Source organism: Microtus pennsylvanicus, chromosome 10 (genome assembly GCF_037038515.1).
Source record: "Microtus pennsylvanicus isolate mMicPen1 chromosome 10, mMicPen1.hap1, whole genome shotgun sequence".
In the NCBI taxonomy this organism is placed as follows: domain Eukaryota; kingdom Metazoa; phylum Chordata; class Mammalia; order Rodentia; family Cricetidae; genus Microtus; species Microtus pennsylvanicus.
The window spans coordinates 27,013,227-27,028,333 of NC_134588.1; the positions used below are offsets into that span (position 1 = coordinate 27,013,227).

The 15,107-nt window shown below is 44.6% G+C and overlaps 1 pseudogene; it reads left to right on the plus strand.

Moving 5' to 3' along the window:
* Positions 1-6,509: 6,509 nt before the first annotated feature.
* Positions 6,510-13,407, plus strand: LOC142859177 (transcription factor BTF3-like; annotated as a pseudogene).
* The last annotated feature ends 1,700 nt before the right edge of the window (positions 13,408-15,107 follow it).

The window sequence follows — 15,107 nt, forward strand, 5'->3', positions numbered from 1 at the left end:
GGGTCAAATAAAGGAGTTTCCTGTTTGCCATGTCAAAGCTAGGGCTTTGTACAGGCCTGAAATTCCAGCTACTTGGGAAAGTGAGGCAGGAAGATTTCAAGTTCAAGATCCTTCCTTCCTGGTCTACAGAGTGAATTCAAAATTATCCTACATGAACTATCAAAACTATCTCAAAACTTTAAAAAATGAGATGTCTTCATATCTGAATCCCAGTACTTGAAAGACTGAGGCAGGAGGATTGCCTCAAACTCAAGACAAATATTAGCTACAAAATGAGTTTCAGGATTGAATGGGCTACAGTGTGAGATCCTGTCTCAACTAAACAAAACCCAATCATAAACCTTAAAAAATGGGAGTTGGGTCTGGGGATATAGCTCAGTGGAAGAGTGTTTATACAAGATCCTGTGTTCATTTCTCAATAACACACACACACACACACACACACACACACACACGGGGGTGTGGGACAGAGGGAGAGGGAGAAGAAGAGAGGAAGAGGGAGGGAGAGAAAGGTGGGGAGGTACACATCACACTGAAGCATTTGTGCTTAAAAATTTTTTGTTTACTTGTTTGTTTTATTTTTTTGTTTCTCGAGATAGGGTTTCTCTGTGTAGCCCTGGTTGTCCTGGAACTCACTCTGTAGACCAGGTTGGCCTCGAACTCATAAAGATTCCACCTGTCTCTGCCTCTGCTGGGATTAAAGGTGTGTGCCTAGCATACTACATGATTTTTTTAAGTCTTTTTTTTTCTCTTACTGAAAAAAAAATACACAATCATCGCTTCTTTAAAAAGTCAAAACTTCAAGTGACAAACTGATTACCTCACAGTTTTGGTTATCTAAAGTCCTTTGAGGTATGGGCCAGGCTGCATTCTTCTGGCAGCTTCTATAGAAAACAAAGCATATCTCCCATAGTTTCCTTGCATTTTCCAGCTTCTAGAAGCTGCTCCCATTCCTTGCCTCTTGAGCGCCTCCATTCCTCTCCAAATTCAGAAAGAGGATCATTTTTGCCTCAGCTCATCGCTCCAACCTTCTCGCCTCCTTTTCTACCTTCAGAGACGCTTGGGACTGCTTAGGACCCTGTAAGATAAACAAAGTCAGCCTCCCACCTCAAGGTCAGCTGATAGGCAGAAACTTTTTTTTTTTTTTTTTGGTTTTTCGAGACAGGGTTTCTCTGTGGTTAGGCAGAAACGTTTAAAAGTAGCATCATTTAAATGTAGATCACTGAGGCTTCTAGCTCTGGACTGTTTGGGTTTTGTTGTTCTTTTCTTGGTGAATTTTCTTTTTTTCCTTAGAGAGGGAAGAACACCCTGAAAATTGAACTAGGGCTTCACACAGGCTGAGCACTCTACAACTAACCCACACTCTCAATCCCTGTATAGTGATTTTTTGGGGGGGGTTGAGGAGACAGGTTCTAAAGCCCAGGTTAGTCTGAAGCTCACTATGTAGCCCAATAGATCCTGGAATATATTAGAATCCCTCTGACTTGGCCTCCCAAGAACAAATGCAAGCCAATGTGCCTGACTCTTAATGATTTTAATGACTGGACACCTTTTTTTTTTCTTTAATGTGCATTGGTGTCTTGCCTGCATGTATATATGTATGTGAAGGTGTCAGATCCCCTGGAACTGGCTAGTTGTGAGTCATCATGTGGGTGCTGAGAATTGAACCCGGCCCTCTGGAAGAGCAGTCAGTGCTCTTACCCATGGAGCCATCTCTCCAGCCCTTCTTAGCGATTTTTTTTAAAGTTCACTGGCACATTAAGTATACCAGCCTATTGTCATATGTATCACAAACATAATTTTCCACAGTTCATGGATTATAAGCAGAGGGATCTTAGATTTGTTTCAGCTTGTGATAGGTAAAATTCTGGATTTAGACTCCGTTACAGAATCTGTTTGAACTTCATGAAAAGCTCTGTGGAGTTGTATGTGGACTGTGTCTTAACAAAGGTAACACTGCCCATTGCACCCCCACAGACCACAAAAGGGGAGGTTTGAGCTGCTTAAGTGATATAAGCAGGGATGGAGGCTGTATTAGCTAGGGTTTCTACTGCTGTGAAGAGACTCCATGACCACAGCAACTCTTATAAAGAAAACATTTCATTGGAGTGGCTCGCTTATAGTTTAGAGGTTCAGTCCATTATCATCATGGTGGAACTTGGCTGCATAGAGGCAGACGTGGTGCTGAAGAAGGAGCTGAGAGTTCTACATCTTGATCCACAGGCAACAGGGAGTAAATTGTGACACTGGGCATTGCTTGGACATATGAGACCTCAAAGCTCACCCTCAGAGACACACTTCCTCCAACAAGACCACACCTACTCCAACGAGGCCACACCTTCTAATAGTGCTGCTCCCTGTGAGCTTATGGGGATCCGTCACATTCAAACTACCACAGGGGTAACTGAAAAAGACAGACACTATGGCTTGGATATGGCTCTCCACCACCACCAAAGTCTAGAAACTTGATCCTCAGCGTGACTGTCCTGACAGGTGATAAGACCTTTTTAAGAGGTGTGGCCTAGTGGAGGTCCATTAGCTCGTGGAGGTACCACCCTCATACATAGATAAACTTCTTTCTCTGAAGGCTGAGTTAGCTCAGTCTCATGGGAATGAGGTAACATGGGACTGGATTAGTTACTACCAAGAGAGTGGGTTGCTAGAGTGGGCCAGATTCCCGCCTTCAGCCTCTGTCTTGTATATGCACCCTTCCACATGTCCCCCACTCCTCTTCCACTTCTCTACCATGAGCTGAAGCAGAATGAAGTCCTCACCAGACTTTGAGGAGATTCAGAAACACTGCTCTAGGACCTCCAGAACTGAGCTAAACAAACTCTCCTTCTAAATTACCCGCTCTCAAGCTTTTCGTTATTATAGTCACACAGACTGGACGACACCAGTAAGTGGAGAAAAAAATGCACTTTGAAATGCGACAAAAAAAACTAATCAAGAGATTTTGCACATTAAGGGCTGGCAGTGATACAAGGAGCTGGAGTCAGGAGTCTAAAGGCATGAGATCAGATGGCTAAGAGAAAAACAGTCCTGGGTAGCAAAGGAAGCAACAATTAAAGGACAACCTAAAAAGGGAGAGAATTACTTGTGTCTCTCATAGCCAATAAGGGGTCAGTGTCCAAATAATTTAGAAACTTATAGAACTTGATAACGAAAAAGCATATGTTCCAATTAAGAAATGGTCAAAGGGCCTGAATCGCTATTTTCCCTGAGCGAAACAAACAAGTGGACAACAGGTGTATGAGAACGTAATCAACCTCACAATTCATCAGGAAAACATTAATTTAGGTTAGAGAGGAAGTTCTGTGGTCAGAAGCACTTGCTGCTCTTCTGGAGGACCTGAGTGAAATTCTCAGATCTACATGGAGGCTCCCAACCATCTGTAACTCCAGTTCTAGGGGATCCAACACTCTCTTCTGACCCCTCTGGGTGCCAGACACATACATGGTATACATAAACATGTATTCATACACATAAAATAAAAAATAAAAGAAAGAAAGAAAATGAAAATGAAAATCAATATTCCAATGAAGTATCACCTCTACCTTTTGGAATGACTGTCATCAAAAAGTCAAAAGGTGGTTTGGAGAGATGGTTCAGTGGTTAAGAGCACTAGCTGCTCCTCCAGAGGTCCTGAGTTCAATTCCCAGCAACCACATAGTGGCTCACAACCATCTGTAATGAGATCTGAGGCTCTCTGTTGCTGCTATTCATGCAAATAGAGTACTCATATACATAACATACATAAATACATAGATCTTTTAAAAAGAAGTCAAAGGGTAATAAGTATTGGTGAGGATTTGGAGAAAAGGATTTCCTTATATGGTGTTAGTGGAATATAAACTGATGTAAACATTATGGTAACAATACAAACTTTCCTCAAAAAAAAAAAAACTAAAAATTTAGGATCAGAGAAATGGATCAAGAGATGAAGGTTTACACCACAAAGCCTGATGACATGTGTTCAATTTTCCAGGCCCTTCATGGTGGAAAGAGAGTGCCAAGTCCCCAAAGTTATCCTGTAACCTCCACATGTGCATCCTGGCAAATATAGGAAAACAAATAAATAACGTCATCTAAAAATGTCAACTCTGTCATTTGACCCAGTATCGCCACGTCCACAAAGGAAAGAAAACGAGGAAACAGAGAGGTGACTGCATCCCATATTTGTTATGGCATTACTCATAATAGCTAGGATATAGAATCAGGCTATATATACGTTGATGGTTGAGTAAGTAAAGACTATGTGACATTCATAAGAACAGAGTATTACTCATCCTTTATAAAAGGAGACGGTGCCATTTATGGCAACATGGAGGACGTGATACTACATGAAACAAATCAGGTACACGGAAACAAATATTCCAATTACATAAGAACTTTTGGAACACTGAACTCAAGGAGTACAGTAGAGAAGTTATAGTTACTGGGGGGGGGTCGTGTTATCCCGAGACTTGAGTGAGAGTCTCCACACTGGGGGTCTTTCATTGAGATGTTCTACAAGACTAAATCTTAAATATTCTTACCATACCACATACAGGCGACGGGCCTATTAATTTGATTCTGGTGATCATTTCATGCCATATCCTGAATATTATATATTAGTGAAATATGGACAATTTTACATTACATTACAATTTTTACTTAGTTATAGTTTGATAAATTTAGCGGTATAACTGACAGAACTGGGGGCCCTGAGAAAAGAATGTGGGTAAGGAAGGTTGTCGATTGCCTTTGGGTGGGCTACTCAGTCTAGGGTTAGTAACCCACCCGGCAGTTCAGTTATTCCAGGGTCACGGAGAGGCACTACCTGGAAGATATGGGCTAGGAGACAGGAAGAAGGCTATGCAAAGTTTGTCAAAGCCTCCGTTTATTAGGGACGAGATACAACCTTTTATAGGGTAAGGAGTTGGGGGGATGGGCACAGGGTTCTGGGCTCTTGCCGCGTGGTTCACGTTGGTCACATGGTCCTCGTTGGTCACGTAGGCAGGAGGTTATCTTCGGTCAAGTCACAGTAGGTCTGGAAGTTGACGCACCTAGCTCCCTAGATAGTTTGGAATGTGGGGTGGGTTCCGCTAACAGATAGCTCTCATTAACAACCAATTTGGGTGTGGGGTAGGCTCTGTCAATAGAACCATTCTTAACACAATTAGGGGTGTGGGGTTCTCTGCAGACTCCCCAGGATGATGGTTCCTGTAATGATTTTAGGAGGAAATTGGCTCCTGACAGAAGGTGATTTGTTTGCTGTAGATAAGCTGAGGCTCTGGATACCTGAGTGGAAATGTGTGTGTTTAGACATTGTGATCCTAGGCTCAAACACAGATGTGCAGGGAGGCAGCACAGGTTGGTAGAACAGACCCATACTGCTCACAGCTAGAGTGAAGTCCTAGACATTGTTAAGGGGTCCAGAGACAAAGGAACAGCATCGTGAACATTCACAGTGCTGCAAGCTGGCTGTGCTCTTGCCTGAGCTGGCCTTTCTCCACCCGTCCTGGGGCAGGCTTTGTTGACTCTCTTCCCGGGTGGTTTCTGCTGGAGGAATAAAGTTGCTGTTGGACTTTGAATTTGTTCTGTAGTGAAAACAATGTGACCCCCTCCAAGGCACAGACACAGTGCTTCATAGATGCAAACCACATTCATAAGTGACTCCGTTTCTTCTCTTGTCATTGTGGCGTGGGAAAGACCCAGTATCCTTATCTTCCCTTTACAGATGAAGTCCCTGCCTGGCATGTTTGAAATTTGTGAACATCATCTAGGTAGTAAATCCCAAAGCTCAGTCAGGTGTTCCCTTTTTTAGTATAATATACTTTTTTAGAATGTCACCAGACATGATGGCACATGCCTGACCAGCACAGGAAGAGACTGGAAGATCTTGGAATTCGAGGCCAGCCTGGTCTACAGAGCAAGTTCCAAGACAGCTAGGGCTACACAGAGAAACCCTGTCTCAAAAAAAGAAAGAAAGAAAGAAAGAAAGAAAGAAAGAAAGAAAGAAAGAAAGAAAGAAAGAAAGAAAGAAAGAAAGAAGAAAAAAACAAACAAACAAAAAACCAGAAACAACAAATTTTTTTTTTTTCGAGACAGGGTTTCTCCGTAGCTTTTTGGTTCCTGTCCTGGAACTAGCTCTTGTAGACCAGGCTGGCTTCGAACTCATTTAGATCCGCCTGCCTCTGCCTCCCGAGTGCTGGGATTAAAGGCGTGCGCCACCACTGCCGGGCAACAATAAATTTTTAAGAACCTCATACAATGTATTTTGACCATATTCACCTTCACTCTTTATAACTGCTCCCAGATCCACTCCCACCTCCCTATCCCACTAAATATTGTGTCATCTTTTATTTTATTTTTTTAATAACCTGGAGTACAGTTGTTGCCCGTATCCTGGATATGGGACCATCCTCTGAAGAATGATGGGCCTGCCAGAAACCACACCCTTTAAAAAAACAACTGGCTTTCCCTTCCAGAGAAGCCATCAACCATCCACAGCCTTTCAGTTAGGAATGGGGCTCTCAAACACCGTCCCCCTCAGTGTTAAGAGTGTTGGCTGGCTTGATGTAGTACAGGCCTTGTACGGCAACGAGAGCCGGTAGCCGCTGTGAGGGCGTGTGCAGCGGGCTCATCGCGTCCAGAAAACTCGGTTCCACTCTGGTAGTCCCTGGCTTCCAGCTCTTAAAATCCTTTCCCCGCCCCTTCTGCAATGGTCCCTGAGCCTCATGGGGGAGGGTGATACAGATATTCCATTTGTAGTAGATCAGTCCACTGACATTTATTACCTGGCCAGCTTTGGGTTTCTGTGCTAACCATTGTCAGCTACACAAAGGGACTTCTCTGATGAGCTCTGGGAGCTGTACTAATCTGTGGGTACAGAGATACGAAGTTAAGTGCAGTCTGGCAGTACCTGCACGCTACAGAACAAAGGAGCAGGATCACCCTTGGGGCCTGTAAGCTCCCCAGCCGTGAGTTCTTGGCTGGATTTAGTGTCAGGCACCTGTTTCCTCTTGTGAAGCCGGCCTTCAATCCAATCAGAGTGGACGCTTACTCATATGACAATCGTGCCACTATTGCGCCCATGGGTTTATCTTGCCAAGATGTCATTATTGAAGTTCACAGGATTCACGGCTGGCGTTTTTCCTCCAGCAACGCACATAGCACCTCCCAGTACAAAGAGAGCTGCCATCAGGACGGACACTTCCTGGTCGAAACCGACTTGACTTTTCCCTGTCTGTGACCAATGAGTGCAGTGTCTCTAGCAACACAGCCTGACCATGGAGTTCTGGTTGTATGGTTGTGGAGGTCTCGGATACCTGAATCTCTTGGAATACTTGGCGCTGAGCTTTTTATTTGGCAACTCCATAGCTTCTGGGAACAGCATGGAAGTTCCAATTAAACTCTTTTTAATAAAAAAAAATACATGAATTATATATATATATATATAGTTTACATATGGCCTTTCAAGCATCCTGTTATTCCTCGCTCTGACCTTCCTTTGCTCTGCCATCCCATTCCCCACCTAATTGTCCTTCTCGTTACTTCTATTTTTCCTTAATATCACCTGTGTTCTACTACTTCTGCCTTAAGATATCTCTTCCCTCTCCCCACCAATGGTTCCTATTTAGTTTTATGGATTCTTCGGTTACTGCAGATTAAACACAAGAACCTAAACATTTATCCCTAAGACCCACATACGAGTGAGAACATGCAACATGAATATTTCTGAGTCCGGGTCGCCTCACTCCTATGATGTTGTCTGGTTTCATTCACGTACCTGCAAATTTCATTTTTCTTTCAGCTGAATAGGATTCTATTGTGTATAGGAGAGCGAGACTGTTGCACATAGCTATTATGAGTAGCTATGAACATGGATGAGCATGTGTCTCTGTAGCAGGAAGTGGAGTCCTTTGGGGATACGGCCAGGAGTTGTGCAGTTGACTCATTGCATAGGTCTCGTTCCAGTTTTCTGAAGATCCACCTTCCTGATTTCCACAGTGGTTGCACCAATTTGCATTCTTAACAGGCATGCATGAGGAGTCCCTCTTTCCCCCACATTCTCCCCAGCATGTTGTGGGTTTGCTTGTTTTTAGATTTATTTTATTTCCAGTTTGTCTGTCTGTCTGTCTGTCTGTCTACTGTCTTGTGTGAATACCTATACATGAGGAGAAGTGACCAAGGAGGCCAGATGAAGGCACCAGATCTCCTGAAGCTGGAGTTTCAGGTGGTTAGGAGCCACCCTGTGTGGGTGCTGGGAAGCGAATTTGGTTCCTTTGTGAAAGTAGCAAGCACTCCTAACCTTTAAGCCATCTCGCCAGCCTGTCTTTTGCTGCCTCAATCTTAGTCACTCTGAGGAAAGTAAGAGGAAATCTCAAAGGAGTTTTAATTTGCTCTTTCCCGGTGGTTAACTTAAAAAAAATATTTCTTAGCCATTTGTGTTCTGAGAACCTTTCAATTCTATAGCCTATTTTGTGCGTGTGTGTGCATGTGTGTGTGTGTGTGTGTGTGTGTGTGTGTGTGTGTATTGTTGTTGTTTTTTGAGACAGGGTTTCTCTGTGTAGCCCTAACTGTCCTGGAACTCTCTCTGTAGACCAGGCTGAACTCGAACTCACAGCGATCTGCCTGCCAATGAGAGGCCATTGCATGGCCTAAGTCTCTAGGTCTAAGTCCCTATGTCCCCCAAGGTAATGAAGCAAGAAGTCGTGAACAATGGGAATTAACCAACAGTGCCTCTGACAGCATGGATGAGGGAGACAGCAGTGCCATACCTGGATCAGCCCCTAGCACCTAATCAAATACGGGAAAATTCTGCATGGCCCTCCCAAGGCCCACCCAAACTTGCCCGGACATGCCCTAGGATGAAAGGAGTATGGCCTCCACCAATTAGAAACATATTAGTGTAACTGCCCCTTGCTTAGCCAATCCTGCTTAGGGTGACCAGCCCTTCCTAGAGTTCCCCTCAGCTGTGCTTACCACACCTTCAGAAAGTTCTTAAGAGTGCTTGAAATGGTTTCTTTTAAGTTTTAGGTCTAACATTAAGACCTTAGATCTATTTGGAATTAATTTGTGTGCGAGGTGAGAGGAAAGGATCAGGTTCCGTTCTTCTATTGTAGTTCTCCAGTTTTCTCAGCACCATTTGCTGTCTTTTCTCCAGGGTTCTTGGTGTAAAGAACAAAACATACCAGGTTGCTATAAGTGCTTGGGCTTCCATCTGGATCCTCAGTTCTATTTCTCTGGTCACCTGGTTGTGCGCCAGTACGTTGTTGTTATTACCACTGTGGCTCTGTACTGGGACTTGAACTTAGGAATGGTGGTACACCTAGCAATGTTTTTATTGTATGAGATATGGGGAGATGGAGACCAAGGGCTAAAGCTGGGAGACTGGAAAAATGCAGACACCAAGGCTCTGCTCGTTACTCCAGTTTCTTATCCGCTCCTGTACCAGAGGTCTAATCAGGCCTGTGTCTGCCTCCCTCTTGAGTAGGCCAGAGGCCCCATCTCACCAGCCTTCCTGCAGCAGCGCCTCTCTCCAGGTGGCCAGATTCCAGACCAGTGTTGTTTCCTGGGACCTTGACACAGCTGCCAAGTTTATCCGTGCTGGGTCAGCCACAGTTGGTATGACTGCATCCGGGACTGGCATTGGAACGGTGTTTGGTAGCTTGATTATTGGCTATGCCAGGAACCGGTCTCTCAAGCAACAGCTCCTCTCCTATGCCGGTTTGCCCTGTCTGAGGCCACGGGGCTCTTCTGTTTGATGATCACCTTCCTCATGCTCTTCACCACTGGAGGCTCCATGGGGAGACCCAGCCATCCCTGCTGCTTTGACTCCATGCCAGTCCTGGTGCCGGAGGGCGCTGAGCTTTACCATTAAACGTTTCTCTGAGAGGGACTGCACTGAATCTGTTATTAGATAGCTTTAGTGGGACGGCCATTTTCACAGCATCAATCCTGCTAACCCATGTGCATGGGAAGTCTCTCCATCTCTTGATGTCTTCTTCAGTTTCTTTATTGTTTTAAGCTTTCATTGTATAGATCTGTGCTGGCTAATTTTATGTCAGCTTGACATGGGCTAAAATCATCTGAGAGCAGTGAATTTCAATTGAAAAAAAAATGCCTCCATGAGATTGGGTTCTGGTGAGCTCTAGCGCATTTTCTCAATGAGTGATAGATGTGGGAGGGTGTTGTGGGATAATCTTTGTACACTGTGAAGATGTGTCTCTGCCAAGGCACCTTCTGATTGGTTTAATAAAGAGAGGAAGGGCCACCTGTCAGTGGTGGTGCACGCCTTTAATCCCAGCACTCAGGAGATAGAGTCAGGGGGATCTCTGTGTGAGTTCGAGGCCAGCCTGGTCTACAGAACTAGTTCCAGGACAGCTAGGGCTATTACACAAAGAAACCCCAAAGAGAAAGAGAGAGAGGGAGGGAGGGAGGGAGAGAGATAAACAGTCAATAGCTAGGCAGGAAGAGCTAGGCAGAGGAATCTAGGCATGAGAGAGCCGCCAGAGAACACAGAGAGGGAAACAGGTATAAGATGAAAGAGAGGTAAAAGCCATGAGGCAAAATATAGGTAAATATAAATTGGTTAATTTAAGTTATAAAAGCTAGTGGGATGGGATTAGAGAGATGGCTCAGCGGTTAAGAACATGAGCTGCTCTTCCAGAGGTCCTGAGTTCAAGTCCCAGCACCCACATGGTGGCTTGCAACCATTTGTAATGAGATCTGGTGCCCTCTTCTGGTCTGCAAGTGTACATACAGATAGAACATCATATACAAAAAATAAATAAAACTTTAAAAAGAGGGCTAGTGGAACAAGTCTAAGCTACAGGGTGAGCTTTCATAATTAGCAATTAGTCCCCATGTCATTTTTGTGTGTATGTGTGAACTGGCAACCCAAAGAAAAATCCACCCATAGGAGGGCACAGTCCATTGTGGGTGGTGTCACCCCTAAGCTGGTGGTCATGGGTTCTGTAAGAAAACAGGCTGAGCAAGCCATGAGGAGCAAGCCAGTAGTAACTCCTCCATGACCTCTGCATCTGTTCCTGCCTCCGGGTTCCCATCCCGTTTGAGTTCCTGCCCTGACTTCCTTTGAAGGTGAACTGTGATGTGGAAGCAGAAGCTGAATAAACCCTTTCCTCCCAAGTTTCTTTGGTCATGGGAGTTTCATCACAGCAACAGAAACCCTAAGACAAAATCTTTCATTTTCTTGTTAACTCCTAGATTTTTTTATACTACCAGAGACAGATAGTTTCTTTTATTTTTTTAGGTTTATTGTATTACTGTTTTACATGTACAGGGATGGGTGTGTGTGTGTGTGTGTGTGTGTGTAGGTACCCAGGGAGGCCAGAAGAGCGTGTTGGATTCCCCTGGAATTGGAGTTACAAGTGGTGGAAGCCAGGTCCTCCGGAAGAGCAGCTCGTGTTCGTCAATGCTAAACCATCTCTGTAGCCCAATACAGGTACTCTCATTTACAAGTTCAGTGTTCTTTTTGTTAGCCCTCAGCAATGTTCACAGCGTAGTATTTGTTAGCGGGTTAGATAAATAAAACTGTCACCCTTCAATACCACAATGGTAACTTTTCTATGGATTTTATTGGTGTCTAGTAAAATAGCCAGGACTGGTCTTCGGCTTCTTTCCTTCAGCTTAAATGTCAAGTTGTACATCTTCCTTGTTTTAGCAGCAGATAAGCTAACCTAAGCTTAGCTCTTAACATTCTTCAAAGCAAAGAAGAAGATGGACGTCTGGAGTGAATCAAACACATGAGGGCTGGCTGGCTATGTGGCTCAGTTGGCAGAGTACTTCCTGTTGTGAACAAAGCCCAGGACTATGTAATGTAGTCATGGTGACACACACTTATCTCAGCACTCAGAAGTCAGAGGCAGGAGGATGAAGTGTTCAGAGTAGCCCTCAGGTACCTAGCAAGTTCAAGGCTGACCTGGGCTACCTGAGCCCCTGTGTCAGAGGGAGCAGGAGGAGGAGGATCAGAAAGGGAAAGGAAAAGAAAGGAAAGGAAAGGAAAGGAAAGGAAAGGAAAGGAAAGGAAAGGAAAGGAAAGGAAAGGAAAAGCTCTTGAAAAGATGGCGACATCTAACCATGTGCTATATCCTAGCCTCGGGCTCTACAGGGGCAAACCAAAGTTACAGAGCCCCAGGTCCCATGAGAGGCACTTAGAGTGGCAGAGTCAGCAGACTGGAGGTAAGATTTCATTGATTTAAGCTTTTGGGTGCGGGTGCTGGAGAAATGGTTCAGTGATAAGAGCATTGGCTTTTTGTCCAAAGGTCCCAGGTTTGATTCCCAGCACCCTCATGACAGTTCATAACTGTCTATAACTCCAGTGCCTGGAGGGGGGGGGTCCAGTATCTTATTCTGGCCTCCCCAGGTACCAGGCACACATATGGTACACACACACATATATGCAGCCAAAATGCCCATATGCATAAAACACAATAAAATACATAGTTATTTGGATATTTTAATGAGACAGAGTCTCTAGCTCCAAACTATGTGTGTATCCTTGAACTTCTCGCCTTTCTGCCTCCACTTCCCAGGGCTGGGATCACAAATGTGTGCCCAGTTCTTAGAAATAGAAAATTTTAAGAACAACCAGATGTGGTGGCACAGGCCTGGGATCCCAACACCTGGGAGGGGTAAGAAGAAGGATCAGGAGTTTTAGTCCAATCTGGGCTAAGTAACAAACCCGGTCTTCATTGTAGAAAAGAAGAAAAAGAAACAAAACTAGAACTAGCAGAACAGAACTAGACATGCCCTGCGCAGAGTAGGCACTGTAAGGCATTTTTCAAAGGTCCAAGGACTCCCCGCGTCCCCTCCAGCCACCTCTCGCATCCCCACTTGTGTGCCCCTAATCTCAGCTGCTCTGCCAGAGACCCCCTGAGCACGAACCCTAGTCACCCTCACGGCCCCTTTTCTGCTCCAACCAAGTGAAAGAAGCTATCATGGCCCAGGAAAAACTCGCCAGAGCGTGGGTACAAGTGCATATTGGTGAAAAGGGAACTGTTTCCAGAAAGAAGGTGGTTCATATGGTATAGCCGCAGCAGATGACGAAGAACTCCAGTTCTCTTAGGTGTAAACAGTATCTCTCGTATTGAAGAGGAACAATGATCCATTTTAACACCCTGAAGTTCAGGCCGAAAACACTTCCACCATTCGGCAGAGACACTTCCCAATGTCCTACATCCGCTCTGTGCAGACAGCCTGACTGGCTCAAGGAGACTGGCAGAAACTCTGCCCAAACAACTGGGGAATGGCACAGCATCAGCTGCCACTGGAGAGGACGAGGAAGTTGCAGGCTATGTGGAGAATTTCGATGAGGCTTCTAAGAATGGGGCAAATGGAACCGAGGCAACTGTGAGAAAGATGAAACTGGGAGAAGTTACTGGGGCTGCTAGTCCTTGACGTGACTGCTTTCAGAAATCTCTCTAATATTTTTACATCCAAGCCCCCTTGGATGTTGCAGCTCTTTTCAGTTCTTGTTTATACACAGTTCATTCTTTGTAGTAAGCTGAAGAAGCCTGGGAATCAGGTTTGAGAAAAGGTTAATACAATTCTTTGCCAAGTTAGAAAAGAAGAATGAGGAGGAAGATGAGGAGGAAAAGGTCCTAGGTATTACAGCACAGTATTTGAAGGAAATTGGTTGGGTTTTCTTTGGATCATGGGAAATTCATCAGTCCTGCCAGATCAGCTCTGCCCAGCTTTAGTTGTCTGGGTGGGTGGGTGGGAGTGCGCGTGTGCACCACGTGTGTGCGTGCACATGTGAATGCACACACCTGTGTACATGTGCAGATTGCTGGAGATAAACTCATGGCTGTATATTAAGCACATGTTGTACCACCGAGTTCCAACCCCATCTCTTACCATCTCTTATTTTTATGTGTGTGTGTGTGTGTGTGTGTGTGTGTGTGTGTGTGTGTGTGTGTGTGTGTGCATGCACGCACACTCCCATGGAGACCAGAAGAAGGCATCAGATTTCTGGGAGTTGCAGGTGGTGGGCGCTAGGACCCTAACTTGGGTCTTTCAGAAGGGCAATTTGTGCCATGTCTCCAGGCCCCCTACTGTCTTTATTTCAAAAGTTAGTGTATAGTAGAAAATCAGAAGACATCTTCTACCATGTAGGTCCTGGAGATGGTTAGCAAGCTTGGCAGTAAGAATCTACTTCCTAAGCCATCTTCCACTGCCCTCCCTCTTGAGTTGAGGTGGGTGTTTCACTCTGTTCCTCCCTGTTAGTTTTGAACTCCTGGTTTTCACCTCAACAGGTAAAAGCATTTGTTTTGATTCCTAGGACCCACATAGTGGCAGGGGAGAATATGGTCCTGAGAATATTCCTCTGGCTTCTACATTCATGCTGTGACACACACACACACACACACACACTGGAGGGATGAATAAAAAAAGGAATTCTGGAGATGGATTTTGGGGATGGTTGCACACATGAATGTACTTAATGCCACAGAATGTACACTTAGAAATGGCTAAGATGGTGGCACACGCCTTTAATTCCAGTACTTGGGAGGCAGAAGCTGGCAGATCTCTGTGAGTTCGAGGCCAGCCTGGTCTAGAGTGAGTTCCAGGACAGGCTCCAAAGCTACACAGAGAAACCCTGCCTTGAAAAACTAATAATAATAATAATAATTAATAATTAAATAAAAATAAAAAGGCTAAGATGCTACATTTTATGTCACAGATTTTTGTTTTGTTTTTCAAGGTGGGATTGGGGATTTCCCTGCTTAGCCCTGGCTGTCCTAGAATTTACTCTATAGACCAGGCTGACCTTGAACTCAGAGATCTGCCTGCTTCTGCCTCTGAGTGGTAGAATTAAAGGCTTGTGTCACCACTTCCCAGTTATGTTGGAGATTTTTTTTTGACACCTTTTTTAAAGTGAAGAGGGAATGATGTTGAATGGAAAGGGTCATGGATAACTTTTTAAAAAAAATATTTATTATGTATACAATATTCTGTCTGTGTGTATGTTTACAGGTCAGAAGAGGGCACCAGACCTTATTACAGATGGTTGTGAGCCACCATGTGGTTGCTGGGAATTGAACTCAGGACCTTTGGAAGAGCAGGTAATGCTCTTAACCACTGAGCCATCTCTCCAG